General features: G+C 38.3%; 2 pseudogenes; both read right to left on the bottom strand.

Annotated features, from left to right (window-relative positions):
- Window positions 1-1377: 1377 nt before the first annotated feature.
- LOC120287273 lies at window positions 1378-6359 on the bottom strand (annotated as a pseudogene).
- Window positions 6360-8682: 2323 nt separating this feature from the next.
- Window positions 8683-10632, bottom strand: LOC120286462 (annotated as a pseudogene).
- Between the last annotated feature and the right edge of the window lie 6265 nt (window positions 10633-16897).

Genomic DNA, 16897 nt, shown 5'->3' with positions numbered 1-16897 from the left:
ACGCAGCCATTCACATTCATGAGCTTTGACAATATCCTGGCCAAGAAAAAGGTTAATGTATGTAACTACCAACCCGATCTTGAGATATAGATATCTCTCGATCGTAAGTATTTAATGGCGCGTCAATCTGAAAAACGATGGATCAAGTTGTGATGAAGTAGTCAAATTTATGGTGCTCATCTCTTAAAACACATGCTATCATCATCACCGCCCGTAACGGCGCAGCTGGCTTGGGCTCTCTGCCCCTCGTGAAGGGGAGGAGTTCGAATCCCAAAGACATCGTTAGAGATTCTTACCTGGAGTACTGTGGTGGTGGATTTTGCAATCGCTCTCTCATGGTTTGCTCGCCGGCTGTTGGCTTACGAGATTCCCTAGGTTACCAAAAAAAAAACACATGCTACTCCCGGGTTTGCTCGCCGGCTGTCGGCTTACGAGATTCCCTGGGTTACAAAAAAAAAAAAAAAAAACACATGCTATCATCTATAATGTCGGAATTAACAAATAAAAACGTGTCACCTGCAATCGCTCCCCAAGGGTTTGCTCGCCAGCTGTCGGTTTACGGGATTCCCTGGGTTACCAAAAAAAAAACACATGCTATCATCTATAATGTCAAAATTAACAAATGAAAACGTGTCACGATTTGTCAACCTTTCACGTGATATTTTTTGAGTATTATTCGGGTCGACTATTAATGTTCCCATTGGATATCATTTTAGATTTCTGACCTAACATTACCTTATAAAATAGAAGCTTAACTATAACATTGGAGACAGGAGAGAGAAAACCTAGTACCTAAAACATAATTGATGGGCGCAAAGGCGTCTATTTTAAACACTCTCAATATAAAAAGAGAAGAAATAGAATAACATTTTTGAAGGAAGGAATATATTTAATTTAGGACAATGAAACAATGTGTCGCGTGAATGGACTCAATCATTGGATTGGAATGAATAGTTAATCTTCCAATTGACATATTTGTTTAAAAGTTGACTTTTATTAAAAAGAAATTTCGAAATTGTTTAATCGCAACTTTTCTAGTGTTTAACCAAGTATGACATAATTAGGACTATCCAGTGCTGAACGTTTGCTTGAACTCTTTTATATGAACCTTTTTTTTGCCACATTGACATTGCAAACTCTCTAACAACCCAGAGGGCTGCCAGCTTCTTACCGGCAAAAAAAAAAAAAAGAACAGTGATTTCTACCATAAATGAATATATTATTCTATGAATTTTTAATAGTATATCAATAAATACGAACACGTACAATACAAGAGAGGATTATAATTTGTTGAACAAGAAGGAAATATAATTACTCAGCAGACTCTATGTAATTGATTCGATAATGTACAAATCATGTACCCTATTATCAAGGCCATTAAGGTATATGCAATGAGCAAGTTGTCTTGTTTATTCGGTCATCCTTAGTGCTTAAGTTGTACACTGTAATCCAAAGTTCCCAGGAGTTCGAACATACCAATAGCATTTTCATTAACTACTGTGTCATTTCCCCATTTTCCTGGTCAAGAAATGGGTAACTATGTAACCAACAATTGGATCTCGAGTATAAAATGTCTCTCTGTTGTAACTATTTAATGGTGCATTAACCTTAAATCAATGGACCAAATCAAGGTTATAGATGAAGATCCAACCATACGATATCAAGCCCATGTCTCCATCGGTCAAACCCTTCATCCCGAGCTCTCGCATGAAACCGCCGCTCGACATGAAAATTCCTTGATAAGCTCTCCTCCAAGTTCCCATCACTCAAGCTTCTTTGTCCTCCTCTTCTTCACCGTAATTTTTCATGCCATTGGCTTTGTATCGAGGTTGAGTCACGTGGAGATAGGTGGGTTTGGAGCCTCTCTCGTTCTAAATCTTGTTCAGTCTCTCGATGACCACGAGGCCTAGATTGAGTGGTTCAAAATCCATGGCATCTACATGGCCGATTGCCAGTGAGATTCTAACTCCCATTCCATCAGTGCCAATTTCTCTACCCACCACTTTGACAATCTCCATCAAGAATCTATACCTATTCTTAATTGATCCTCCAAGTTCATCTATTCTATCATTGATCAAGTCCTTTAAGAATTGATCATTAAGGTAGTCATCTGCTCCATGGATCTCAACACCATCGAGACCTAAATTCAAAATTGCTTTTATTATCAATACTTATGCACAACAAGCGAAGTAAATAAAACTAATTTTAGTATCCACCATGTTATGATTATCGTTCATGGACTAACTTGCCTGAATGGTATTTTCAATTGCTCAGCGATATTGCTCAATAATCTGCCATACTTCATGTGTTTGGAGGGCTCTTGGTTTGTGAAAAACATGAAGAGTCCTATCGGGCATGAATTTTTTTAATTTATTAGAAATAGATTGATTTGTCGATGAAATTGGAGCGTGTCCATCAGGTTGTAAAACTTATACAATCACCATTATACCAATTGTTGTTAGAAACTAAGTACAGAAGGTGAAACTTAATAAGTTAACATTGCCAAATAAAATATAAAAAATAGTATAATAGCAAAAACGAATTCGGACCTGGGGAGGTCTTTAAACTGCTCCATTTATTAGAAATAGATTGATTTGTCGATGAAATTGGAGCGCGTCCATCAGGTTGTAAAACTTATATGATCACCATTATACCAATTGTTGTTAGAAACTAAGTACAGAAGGTGAAACTTAATAAGTTAACATTGCCAAATAAAATATAAAAAATAGTATAATAGCAAAAACGAATTCAGACCTGGGGAGGTCTTTAAATTGCTCCATTTATCGGAGTCAATTCCAAATGTAAAATGGGATAATGATAAACCGCCGGAGACAATTTAACCGAACTTGGTAAAACCCCCGGGCCTGATTCCCGTGATGAAGCCGTCTGGCATTGCCCTGAACATGGGTAGGGTCCGGACCGCTTTACAGGAAAATGAAGGCAGCTGGTTGGACTTGAGCAGGTCCTTAAACCGCTGAGTCAACCCCAAACGTAAAATGGGGTAATGATAAACCGCCGGGGCAATTTAACCAAACTTGGTAAAACCCCTCGGGCCTGATTCCCGCGATGAAGCCGTCTGGCATGCCCAATCCAAGCAGTGCAGGTCATGATTATGTGATTTATGGTGGAGCTACAGAGATGTTTTGTGGGTTGGTTTGAGAAAATGAATTTAGTACCACGGTTGGAAGCGCGACCAACGTGCCAAAGTTGACAGAAGATGATGCCGCCCTTGGAATGAACAGCATCCACCACGTTCTTCCATGCTTCGACTTACTCTTCCGTATAAATCCCAGGAATACCTGGAAGCCTGGTTATTCTCAAAGTTAAAGATCCTCCTATGATCCAAAGCGAAGTTCATAGTTTGCTGTACAACGGTAGGTATGCAATTTCAATTCCTTCCGGCGCGATATACAGAAGATAGCTCTATCTTGGGACAAGAGGACGTACTCGGCGGCAGTGTCAGAGATGAGGATGCCTTAGGTAATGAGAAAACCATCCTTGGTCATTTTTTGCGTGTGGTACTCCACATGCGCCGGCAACGGAGTCTCATTGATCGCTCTGCATCTCACTATGGGCGCCAGAACTACCCATTTGGGACGGAGTGAAGTGGCTCACGGCCATTTCGAGCGTAGCTTTGAACTCTGTTAAGATTGAACAATAAAGTTTGAAGATGGTGTGACTTGAGGTTGTGCTACATAGCTCGTCGGTCTATATAGTTTGTTGGTGCCATTCAAGCATTGCAGCAAAAACTGGGAAAGAGTTGGCGTAATTCAGTGTCGAGAGTACTAAGGTTTGATTTTCATATGACTTTTGGCGCAAAGTCATCGCACATTGGGAAGGTCGAATCGCTCCCCCAAGCGTTTCCTTATTTTCTTTCTTTTTGCCCAGCGGTGTTCCTTCGTTGACCGGCAACATTTCATCAACCGCTACGAATTTGGCCGGCGGTTGGTCACATAGAGCAATCAGTCAATGCTTCCTGGCCGAAAATTGTAATATTAATAAATACTAACATGTTGCGTTATATCATTCATAATAGTATAGCTTGTTCTGGTTGTGTTTTGGACCTTAGATTGGTTTTTTTGTTGGAATTGTGCTAAGATGTAGGTATATTGGCATGTCTAGGTGTAGTTATAGGTTGCGGTGCGATCGTTGTTATGATTAACAATGGTTTCCACCGCATGTGGTTGTCTCTTTTTGGTTAGTAGATAACTTTAGTTTGCATCTTATATTCTGCCCTCAACTTATTTGGCTCATTCCTAATCAACCTCACTTGGCTCCCAATTTCTTATAGCATTCTACCTGAGGACTTCTCTAATTCCTTAGCATTATTAATTTCATTTCGAAATTGAAGACATGATTCTCATGTTGACTTCAGCATTGAACTCAGGGTGCTTATGCTAATTTTGGCTTCTCATATTCAAGAAGACATTATCAACTAGAACATGTATATACTCACTTTGTCTCTGACCTCTCTATTGCTCTCCATTCAACCATAACCATTGACAATTATTTCTTATATTTCTTATGTATAAGTTATCTAGATCTATAATGGCAAATTGATCTTCTTCAACAATCGTATCATCAAGCATTCCATAGTTCACTTCTTCACATCCCTCACTTGGTGCAAAATGGAAGAGGAAACAATGCACATATGCTTCAATGCAATATACAACAAAATATAACATTGGAAAAAACAAAACAAAAAACAGTAAAAAGGCCCAATAATAGAGGGACCACAACAATACCACTTGCAATTATAAAATGCAATTCGCATGCTCGATTCGCACAAAAGAAGAGATAATGAAGGGACAAATCCTCCCAAACATGCTCGTGTCATCGCTACCATTGATTCCACACGGGATGAGATGCAACCATCTAATCGATATGTTGCCTCAACAAGTTGCAGTCACTTTCTCTTTAAACAAAGGATTGATTGAAATTGAGTTTAGTTTAATTAGAAGATTTGGGGAGTTTTTGTCAAATTGGAAGGTACCTTATGTGCATGGGGTTAAGCTAGACATTTTCACAAAAATGCCCCTGTCCATGATGCAAAATATGGCACGTGATACACACATGGTCATTGTCCCGTTAAAGATGTTTGCTGCCAATAAGACGATGAGGCCAATTGAAACAAAATCACAAATTTCAGGGGTATTTCGAGATAAACCCACTATGGGGTACTTTGAAAAAATTGCCCCACTTATTTCGATGTCCACGAATTTTTCGTCATGACGATTTTTTTATATTTAACTTTTCATAATAGAAGAAGCATAAACATATTTAAAATTTTCAAACATATAAAATATTTGTTCGGGCTGTCCTCGACTGTTACCTTGCGCTCTTAATCCAAATCTCGTCTCATCTACCCGGTTGACTAACTATCTGAAAATTGATGTTTGCTGTCATATTTAATTCTCACGTAAAATTAACCACTGAAATTATTGCTTAAAATAAAACTCAGGGAAATTCCAAGCCGGGGCCATCTTGACTCAGCAAGAGAGGCATTTTGCATTATGTTTTATTTGTTTAGATCATGACGTTGCCCTACTCGTGAAAGTAGATGAGAGGCAAAAATCGAACGAATGTCTACATACTCGTTAACGCCTCCAACCTCCGTGTCCCCCTCCATTGAACCATCATCATTGATACCTTCATAAGTCTCATTTATATAAGTCATCCAGATCAGTAATGATAATCTAATCTTTTTCATCACCCTACTATCCGAAGTTCCATGCTTCTTTTCTTCACATCCCTCGTCCAATGCCAAGAGGAAGCGACAATGACGTAAATATGTTTTCACGACATACACAGCAAAACATAACATCGAAAAAACAAATTAAAAGAGGAAAATATTCCAACGATAAAGGGGCCACAAGGACACTACTTGCATTTACAAAATGCAACTCACCTATATCATTCAGAGAGAGATCCTCCCTCGTGAGCCAAAACAAAATTAAAAGAATGATTTTTTCTTGTGCAATCATGGTTAATGGTTTCACATTCGACAACGTGCAACTGTCTTGTTGACATGTTGCTTCAATAAGTTGCAATCGCCTTCTCTCCAAACAAAGGAAGTGTTGAAATTAAATTAAATTTAATTGGAAAATTTGAGGAATGCGATTTAGTTTAATCGGAAAATTCGGGATTTTGTTCAACTTTCAAGGCATGAGAAGTGCAATACAATCAAATCAGACATTTTCGGGATAAAAATCCTCCCGTCTATGATGCAAAATATGGCACATGACAAGCACGCGGTCGTCATCTATTGAAGATGTGATTGGCCTTCGTGGAAAACTTTCTTTAATGTCTACCTCGTACTCATCCGGCAAAGACTCGGCCGCAATCTTTTCTATCGTCATTGTTAATCAGTAATGTCGCTCTCGGGATTTTTATACTTAACTTTTCTCAATAAAGTGCTTAATCATCCGCGCTAACCAACTAAAATCAAAATTTTCCGTCATCTAATTCTCACCTAACATTAACCACTTAAATTAATGATTAAAATAAAATTCCGTGAAAGATTCGAATCCGGGGACATATATAGTGGCTAGATAGGCATCGTCATATGTTCTATCTGAATAGATCATGACATTGCCGTACCTATAAAAAGGGCAAGAGAGGAAAATTATTAATTTTATGTGAATTTATTGTATAAATATCAATTTCATTTTAAATTCTTGAATTTTGTCAATATAATCATATATCTTTGTACGAAATTTCAATATAATACTTTCAATCACTTGTGGCAAAAAATCTTCAACATGGCGATTGACAAGTTATCTACATTAACATGCCACATAAAATGACTGACAATGATTAAATATTACATTAACGATTTTCAACGACAATTAACTGATAGGGACAATGTTAGAATTTCACATGAAAATTTATGATTACACAAGTAAAATTGGAAAGTCGTACAATAGGGTTCATGACTGATTGGGTAATGATCTTGGTACGAGAAAGTAAGAATCAAACAAGAGAACCCATGCTAGAAATTGGTCGCTAAGTACACTTGTTTGTGGTGTGAAAGAAAGAAATTTCCTATGAAATGTCTAAAGCTAAAAGAAACAAACAGGGGAAAGTACCAAAAAAGTCTTCAATTTTTTGTATCGATACTAATTAAATTCTAAATATTTTAATTTGACCAATTTGGTCATAAACCTTTTTCATATTTTGTCAATTAAGTCTATTCGGCTAATTTAAAACGTTAGTCATCTTACATGGTATAATTGAGGCAAATAAAAAAAAAATTATGAATTTTTTGAACTCTTTTTCTTTTTTCTTTCTTTTTCTTTCCCTCTCTTTGTACCGGTGGTGAGCATAGGCCATTGGATGACCAGCCTATATGACACCACTAATGTCCACGTCAATAATGTTTGGCTAAAATTAACTGGAATAACTGAATTGACACTAAATCAAAATATTTATAACTAAATTTGATATCAATGAAAGATTTAAGATTAAACTGATATCAATACAATTTGATTATGGCTTTTCTAATACTTTTTCCGACAGCTGGTTAGTGAAGCAAAGCCTTACTGTCCTTGATAGCAGCACTTTCTTCCAACCTGACTGATCTGCACCCGACTCTGTACTTTACTACTTACCACACTTGAGTCATCAAATTCAATTCTTAAAGCTAGGGTTCGCCCATGGAAGAATAGAAGAGAGGGACTCCTTGAGAGCTAGGGCTTCGATGAATGGTGCTGATTGAGCTCGCACCTTCCAAGCAAATTTGTCAATTAATTTGCTTGATGAGTCGCGAATGACACAGGAGATAGCTCAATAGAGTAAAAAAAGTCCGTGTCTTCTAAATAGGATAATCTCATTAGCATTCACATTCACAAGCGTTGACCATTTTCCTAGTCAAGAAATAGGTTATCTATGTAACCCCTTTGATCTTGAATTATAGATGTCTCTTGATCATAAGTATTTAATGGTGCATCAATCTTGAATCAACAGACCAAGTCGAGAGTGAGTAGTCCAATTTATGGTGTTCATCACTTAAACACATGCTATCAACTATAATATTGGAAATAACAGATGAAAACGTGTTACGATTTGTCATCCTTGCACATTATATTTTTTTGCTTTTATTATGTCGACAACTAATGTTCTCATTGGGTATCATTTTAAATTTCTCACCTAACATTAACCTTATAAAATAGAAGCTTAACTATAACACTGGAGACTGGAGAGAGAAACCCCACAAAGAAGAGTAGTAACGAGAACATAATGCCCCTAGGATACCGGTTAGCCTCTTAAACTCTCTCGACATGAACACACGAGCATTGGAATAGCATTTCTGAAGGAAGAAATATATTTAAAATCGAATAATGAAACAATGTGTCTCGTCAACGAACTTAACCATTGGATTGGACTGAATAGTTAATCTTCCAACTGACATATTTAAAAAGGAAATTTCGAAGTTTTGTAATCGCAACTTTTCAAGTGTCCAACCAAGATTAAACATAATCAAGCCTATCCAATGTTAAATGGTCACTTGAGAGCCCATTCTTAATCAACAGTTACATGGTGCTCTTATATTTCAAATAACTAGTTCCCTGTTTTTTCTCTGGACTCTTTTTTCCATGTTCCCACTACAAACTCTCTAACAACCCAAACGGGTGTCAGCTTCTTACCGGCAAAAAATTTAAAAAAATAGCACATGAACATCGGTTTCCACCATAATCAATCATATTATTCTACGTATTTCTATTAATTTATCAAAATATACGAACAAGTACAATACAAGAGAGAATTATAGATTGATGACAAGGAAATATAATTATTCATCAGACTCTACATGATTGACTCGATAATATATAAATCATGTTCCCTACCATCATGGACATAAGGTATATGCAGCGACCAAGTTGTCTTGTTTCTTCAATCTTCCTTAGTGCTTAACTTGTATACTGTAATCAAAAGTTCCCAGGAATATGAACACACCAATAGCATTTTGATAAACTACTGTGTCATTTCCCCATTTTCTTGTTCAAGAAATGGGTAATCTATGTAACCAACAACCGGATCTTGAGTATAAAATGTTTCTCTATTGTAACCATTCAATGGTGCATCGACTTTAAATCGGTGGACCAAATCGGGGTTAGAGATGAAGAGCCGACCATATGATATCAAGTCCGCGTCTCCATCAGCCCGAGCCTTCATCCCAAGCTCGTGTGAAACCACCACTTGACATCAAAGTACCTTGATAAGCTCTTCTCCAAGTTCTCATCAATCGAGCTTCTTCATCCTCCTTCTCTTCACCGTAATTTTTTGTGCCATGGGCCGTGAATCGAGGTTGAGTCACATGGAGATAGGCGAGTTTGGAGCCTATCTGGGTCTGAAACTTGTTCAATCTATCAATGACTGCTAGGCCTAGATTGAGTGGATCGAGTCCATGGCATCCATGTGGTCGATTCTTTGGCGAGATTCTAACTCCCAATCGATCGGTGCCAACTTCTCTTGCCACCACTTTGACAATCTCCATCAAAAATCTACATCTATTCTCGATTGATCCTCCGAATTCATCTATTCTATCATTGATCGAGTCTTTTAAGAATTGATCAATGAGATAGCCATGTGCTCCATGGACCTCAACACCATCAAAACCTGAAGTTGAAATTGACTTGATCATTAAGACTTATGCGCAACAAACAAACTACATAAACCTCATTAGAGCATTCATCATGCTATGATTATAGTCCATAGACTAACCTGCCCGAATGGCATTTTCAGCTGCTCGGCGATATTGCTCGATAACCTCCCATACTTCATGTGTTTGGAGGGCTCTTGGCTTGTGAGGAACATCAAGAGTTCTATCGGGCATGATGATTCTCCATTTATCTGAGATAGATTGATTTGTCGATGAAATCGGGGCGCCTCCACCAGGTTGATAAACTAATACAATCATCATGATATTTCAATATTGTCATAAACAAGTACAGAAGGTGCAACTTCATAAGCTAATATTGCCTAATTAGGAAAATGGTGTAACAGCAAAACAATTGTCAATTCTAGTTTGTTCAAGCTCTGATTATGTTATTTAGGAGCTATAAAGAATATTTTGTAGGGCGTCAATTTGAGAAAGAAAATTAGTACCATGATTGGTGGCACGACCAACATGCCAAAGTTGAGAGAAAATGATGCCGCCTTTGGAATGAACAGCATCCACCACAGTCTTCCAAGCTTCGACTTGCTCGTCAGTGTAAATCCCAGGAGTACCTGGAAACCTGGTTCAACAACATTATATTTCTCAAAGTTAATGATCCTCCTTTGATCCAAAACAGAGTTAACATTACTTGCTGTCAAGCAATGGATAGGGTTTAGATAGTTTGCTGTGCTCAGATGAACAACCGTAGGTACAAAACCTTAATTCGTTTGTGCACTATATACCGAAGACAGCTTGATCTTAGGACAAGAGGACATACCCGGCAGCCGTGTCGGAGATGAGGGTGCCTTCGGTGATGAGAAACCCACCCTTGGTTGATCTTTGCGTGTAGTACTCCACATGCGCCGGCAATGGAATCTCATTGATCGCTCTGCATCTCGTCATGGGCGCTAGCACTACCCGTGTGAGAGATTGAACTTGCCCATTTGGAATGGAGTGAAGAGGCTCGCGGCCATTTCGTGTATAGCTTTGTATTCTTGTCAAGAACGAACAAGAAAGGTCGATGCCAAAAGTAAAATGGGGGAAGATTTGAAGACGTTCTGATCTGAGGTTGATCAATACTACTCGTTAATATTTATAGTTCGTTCTTGCCGTTTCACCATTGCAGCAAAAACTGGGAAGCTTCGGCGTAATTCAGTTTTCAGAATACCAAGGTCGTCGTACGTTGAATTTGGCCTTCTTTAGCCGCCTTCCTTTTCTTCAAGAAAATCGTTGAAAATGTTGGACGGAGGTGGACGGTGAGTCTAAAGAATAGGACGTTGGGTTCTAAAGTTCCTGTCTCTTTTGCCCAACGTGGTTCTTGCGTTGACTGTTCAACATTTCATCGCCTGCCAGAAAGTCGGTGGGCGGTTGGCCCCTGCTCACATAGAGAAATCAGTCCATGGTCCATCGCCGGAAACTTTAATGACAATAAAGCAAGCTAGAGAACACAGAGAAAGACCTAGGAAGATAGATCAGAGAGAGAGAGAGCTGAGAGAGAGTGAGTAAGCCTCAGCCGACGCTGTGGCCGTGACGACCCCGTCCGACGAGCTCCGGCCGGCGTCGCCGAGCCAAACCGTGAGCCCCCGGCCTTGTTTTTGCCCTCTTTTGGGGGCGTCGGGCCGGAGCTCGCGGCCGTCAGGCTAACGCGAACTCCGCCCCCACCCCCATCTGTCCTTCGGTTTGCTGCCGTGCGTGTTCGTCCGTCGAGAGTCCCGGTCTCCGTTTTGGGTCTCAGTTGAGCTGAAAAACCCTTGATCCCATAACGCAAACCACTTGTTCGACACAATGACTCAACGAGATCTAGTTTCCGTGCCCTCGCTTCTGGCCAAAAACCGATCGTCCTTGGCTTGATTCGCGTTGTTGAGATGATGTCGTCGTGTTTAGCGATTCGGGCGTCGGTCGTTTGGGTCGTTTCGCAGAGTCCCCGTCGTCGCCGTTGTTTTCCTTTTTGTTGTTTCTTGTTCGCTTGCAGGAGAGGGGACCATCGGCCGGCGGTGTTGCGGCCGGCCGAGACAAAGGCCCAGGCTGCTGAGGCGGCGCTCGGAGACGCCACCGGCCAGACGATAAACGAGCGGCGCCACTTCGCCGGGGCCGTTTCTGCCGCGATAAGAGGTCCCGCGGGGGAGCTGGGTCGGGCGGGCGCTGGTCCGGGTCGGGCCTGACTTGCGGGTCTGGGCGGCTCGGACGGGTTGAGCGGGTTCAGCCGGCTGTGATATTTTTGGGTTCTTCGATTCGGGCGTCCGGGGTACGCTTGAAGAGAAGACAATAGGAGGAGAGCATGGGTTGGTTTAAAAAAAAAAAAAAAAAAGGAATAAGAAAAAAATAGGTGAAAGAAGATAAAATGGGTTCCCTTTCTGCGTGGGCGGCTGATGAAATACTCGAAATAGAGAAATAGGTCTCCTTTCCGCTGCTGGTCTGGCAACGTGCACGGAAAAGATAGGACGAGAGAGAGTAGTAGAGCGATAAAAAAGGGAAAAAAAAATCAAAATGGGAATAAAAGAAACTGAAAAGAACACATAGGGAGGGGACCTCACCTCTAAACCTCCGGAGACCCGACCCGGGTAGGTCGGGCCAGATCCGAATCGGGCTTCACCGACCCGGGTCACCTTTTGTTTTATTGTTTTTAAATTTTTTTAAATCCAAAACGATACATTTTCTAAAAATTCAGAAAAATTCGAAAAGATGGTTTTTATTCTCCACAAATGCATGGAAAATCCTTAAAAATCTAAAAAAAGTCATGGAATTTAAATAAAATTAGACATCATAATGACATTAGTGATTAACTAGTATAATCCTAATTTCTCTAAAATATTTCTTCTAATGTTTCACTTGGGTTTCTAATTGATCCTTCCCAAATCGATTAGTGACAACTCATATTTGAAATTAACTTACAAGTTAAGAATTCAAATTATAAGTCGTGAATTAATGGATTTGAGAGTGCTCACGCTAAGCTTAATACTTTGTGAGCCATTAGCCTTCGCTCATGCCCGTGTGTAATGGCATCCGAAAAAGGAGGTCGCAACAGGAACACAAAAATAAGTGATTATTTAGTATATACATATCAAAAAAATTCTAATTTTGAGCATGTGATGAATGCAGAGGCAATAATAATATGCTTATAAGAGGGAATAAAGACGCGTGTTTATATAAATTCAAGAACGAACAGAGCAACCGACATCGTGACATTATTCTAATTCCATCTATATGATTTCAAAATAATATATAAGTGAAATTTCTTTTTTGATGCTTACCTTTTGATTTGTTGCGTTTCGTGCAAATTCTCGTGCTTCATGCACATGCACTTTTGTTCGTGTTGTGCGCATGCTTCTTGTATTTGCGACCAAGCATTAACGTTATTTCCATTCCCGCTGCATTATATACCTTCTTAAATGAACAATTTTTTTTTAACAGAGTAGTCTTAGATGGAAATATCAAAATGCTTGTGAAATTAATTTGCTTGCCAAAAATAAAAATAAAAAAAATTTGGGCCTCATGCAGTGGGCGCACTTCTTCAAACCGCTGCGTCGAGAAGGCCCAATAAGCGGATCTCCAAGGCCCAAGCCCAACGTAGAAAAGCCCAGCTTCGTCCTCTGCGATCGCGTCTTCTTCCTCGTCGTAGCCGGCGAAACCCTAACCGCCATTACCATATTGAGAAGAATCCAGAGACGAAAAGACAAATTTGAGACGCTCTCCCTTGATCGGCACGATGAGTTCTCGTTGATCACTCGGCTGATAACTAATTTCCAGAACTTTTCTTATTTATCGGGCAATTGAATCTTTCAGCAAATTCTGTACTCGAACTCTAAATTGAAAGGTCAGCAGCCGAATATGTTGGATTCAAAAACCGTTAGCTGTACTATTTTAGATTTCTCACCCACCAGTGTAACCGTATAAAATAGAAGCTGGACTATAAGAATAAACTCGACGCATCCCATGAATTAATGTATAATTTAGGACTCTATGTCAGCAAAGTTATTTTTAGGTTGCTTTCACATAAATTTCATGAGTTTTGTTAGTTATATGGCGCACAAATTTGCTTGACTTGCACAGTAATTTCTCCGCGGACCGAAAGTACTGCAAAATCACAAAGTAAGGAGCGATAATTTCATTTAAATATTATCGCACAATCATATTTTATTTCATAATAAGGACATCAGTGAGAACCCAAGTAAGTAAAACTTCTCCTATGACATCATCAAGGAGTGTTTATGCTTCCAAGACGGCTAGTGCAAGCCGGCGGTGTCCCATCGAAACAGGAGCATTGGGTATCGGCACAGAGTCCACAACCTGAGGCGCAAATGGTGCGACAATCCGCATTGGTGCGGCACTCACCAGGCACGGCCATTGAAGATGGCAGACTTGCCCACAGCGAAACGGCGACGAGCATGAGAGCGAGAGCTATCTTGGATGATGAACTCCTCTCCATCAGGTTCAATTGGCTCTATTGAAGATGTAATGTATATCCGAATAAATCTTGTGCGTAAGATGGTGCATTTTATAGGCATCTTTGAGAGAGAAAGTAATTAGGTTTCGTTTTTTATTTTTAGTCATTTATGGGAGTAAATCTCAGTTTGATATTCTCTGCCTTTTATTATTGTTGTTATTATATTATTACTATTATTATTATTATTATAAAGAGGAAATGGATGTGAACTTGTGGATTCTTTAGGCACCGTTATTTAGAGGGAATAACGGTGCCTTGGGCCATTAATTCCCATTCAATGGGAATGGGCAACCGGTGGAACAAATTTGGGTAACAAATCTTGATAGAAAATTATAAAATATCGATCATTACTTTTTTCATAAAGAAAATGAAAATTCCCGCTTAGCCCACTAAATACTTTGTGCAACTATTTAAATATAAAACTCAATTCTATTGCAAAGTACTTGTGAAATCAATTTCACCATCCTACAAACACTAAAAGTCAAATTACTAACCCACACATGTATTTTCACCTAATAGGACAAGACTTTAAAGAATTATCAAATAAGTGAAAAATTTGAAAGTTGGCTAGTATGGAGAAAAAGTGCGGCAATACAAAAAGGAAAAAGTGTCGAGGATCAAACAAATTCAATATACCTAAATTTTTAAATAAAATTCATCTTTAATTACTCACGAGATGATCATAATTTTGATTTTTGAGTTAACTACTGTTGTCATGGCTTGAGCATAATTTATTGAAGTTATAAATTATGTAAATTAGGTATTCAACTCTTTATTTTAAAAATCGTGTTCATTGATGAATACTTTAATTCACTACTGTGAGTGTGAAAAATATTCAATTGTAGAGGTGTCGTTAATAAAAAATCCAACATTTTGTTTTTGTTTTATAGTAAAGACGTTTAGACATCCTGTAAATTGTTTACACATTCACTACATAACAAGTTTGTAGACCTCATGGGAAAGAAAACAAATAGAAGAACTTTTCAAAAAAATTACTACCAAAAGAGAAGATTCATAGCACCAAAAAGAATAGTAAAAGGAAGGTGTAAAACAACCTTAGAGGAAACCGGACAAAAGAGTTTCCAAGTTTCCTTGAAGAAATTTGTGGCCTAAAAAGGGCCGTAACTCTCATGGTTACTATTGGAAACTCCTTTTTCCAGTTTCCGCTCTCAGGTTGTTTACACCTTCCTTTTACTTTTCTTTTTGGTGCTATGAGTCTTCTCTTTTGGTAGTAATTTTTCTGCAAAGGAACGTCTAAACATCTTTGCTTTAAGACAATTTTTTTTTTTTGGATTTTCTATTAACAACACCTCTACAATTAAATATTTTTCACACTCGCAGTAGTGAATGAAAGTATTCATCAGTGAACATGATTGTCAAAATAAAGAGTTGAATACCTAATTTACATAATTTAAAACTTTAATAAATTCTGCTCAAGCCATGGCAATCCTAGCTAACTCAAAAATCAAAATTATGATCGTCTCATTAGTAACTAAAGATGAATTTAATGTAAAATTTTAAGTATATTGAATTCGTTTGATTAATTTTTTTTACCTCGATGCTTTTTCCTTTTTTCCTTTTTGTATTGCCACACTTTTTTCTCCATACAAGCCAACTTTCAAATTTTTCACTTATTCAATAATTCTTTAAAGTCTCATCATATTAGGTTAAAATATATGCGTGCTTTGTTATTTTGATTTTTATTGTATGTAGAATTGGTGAAATTGATTTCACAAGTACTTTGCAATAGAATTGAGTTTAATCTTTAATTAGTTATACAAAGTATTTAATGGTCCAAGCAGGAATTTTTATTTTCTTTATCAAAAAATAATGATTGATATTTTAGAATTTTCTATCAAGATTTCTTTCCCAATTTTGTTCCACCGGTAGCCCATTCCCATTGAATGTGAATTAATGGAAAGCGAGGCACCGTCATTCCCTCTTAATAACGGTGACGTCCGTTATGATGACATTTTATGATACAATTATTGCATATATTTCCGTAGAATTAGTCTGTCGGAGTCACCTTGCTACGAATCTGATTTTTGAGGATATCATGCTAATGCAAATACGTGATAATAGAGCAATATAATAATGATTGGATTAAAGTTCACGTTTTTGGATGATGCTTACCAGAACAAGAAAGACTAAGAGATTGAATCCCTAACACTAACTCAGGGCAATTGATTGGGCTAAAACTGCAGAAATGAAAATATGAGGCATGCCATGTTGATTGTCACTCAACTTCACTTAATAGAAAACTTTGAAGCAAATGCAGTGCTTGCATGTTAAAGAAAAGGCAGACAATCAAGAAAGGACTGCAAAATCAATATTGGGTCATTAAGGTGAGCTCCTAGATCAATCCTGAGTTCTCGAAGGGAATGGCATCTTTGAGCAAGAAGTTGGGGGGTTTACTCCATTGAATTTAAGAAATCGAAGAACGGAAAAATTAAAGTAAGAGCATATCGTGATCACATGATAATTTACGCCCATCCATCACAACTCTAAGTAATGGGAGTAGTTTCTCATCAAATTTGTAACAATACATTGTAACAATTTCACTCAGCCAACTGCAATTATTTGGATCAAAGTCAATAAGGTTAGAGTCATTGCTCGCATTTAACGCCAATAGTGTATCCTCGAATATAGTTCGATTGAAGATAGAAAGCCCCAGAGAATTATAGAAAACAAATGGTTCTGCTAAGAAACGTATGAAATCACTCTTTTGAAGCTGTAATGCCTCCAAGATATAATTTAACCTCTCAAACTCTCTGAACATAAACACAAGAAAAATG

This window comes from Eucalyptus grandis, chromosome 8 (genome assembly GCF_016545825.1).
Source record: "Eucalyptus grandis isolate ANBG69807.140 chromosome 8, ASM1654582v1, whole genome shotgun sequence".
Taxonomy (NCBI): domain Eukaryota; kingdom Viridiplantae; phylum Streptophyta; class Magnoliopsida; order Myrtales; family Myrtaceae; genus Eucalyptus; species Eucalyptus grandis.
The sequence above is the reverse complement of the archived record's forward strand: the minus strand, read 5'-3'. Positions and strand labels throughout refer to the sequence as shown.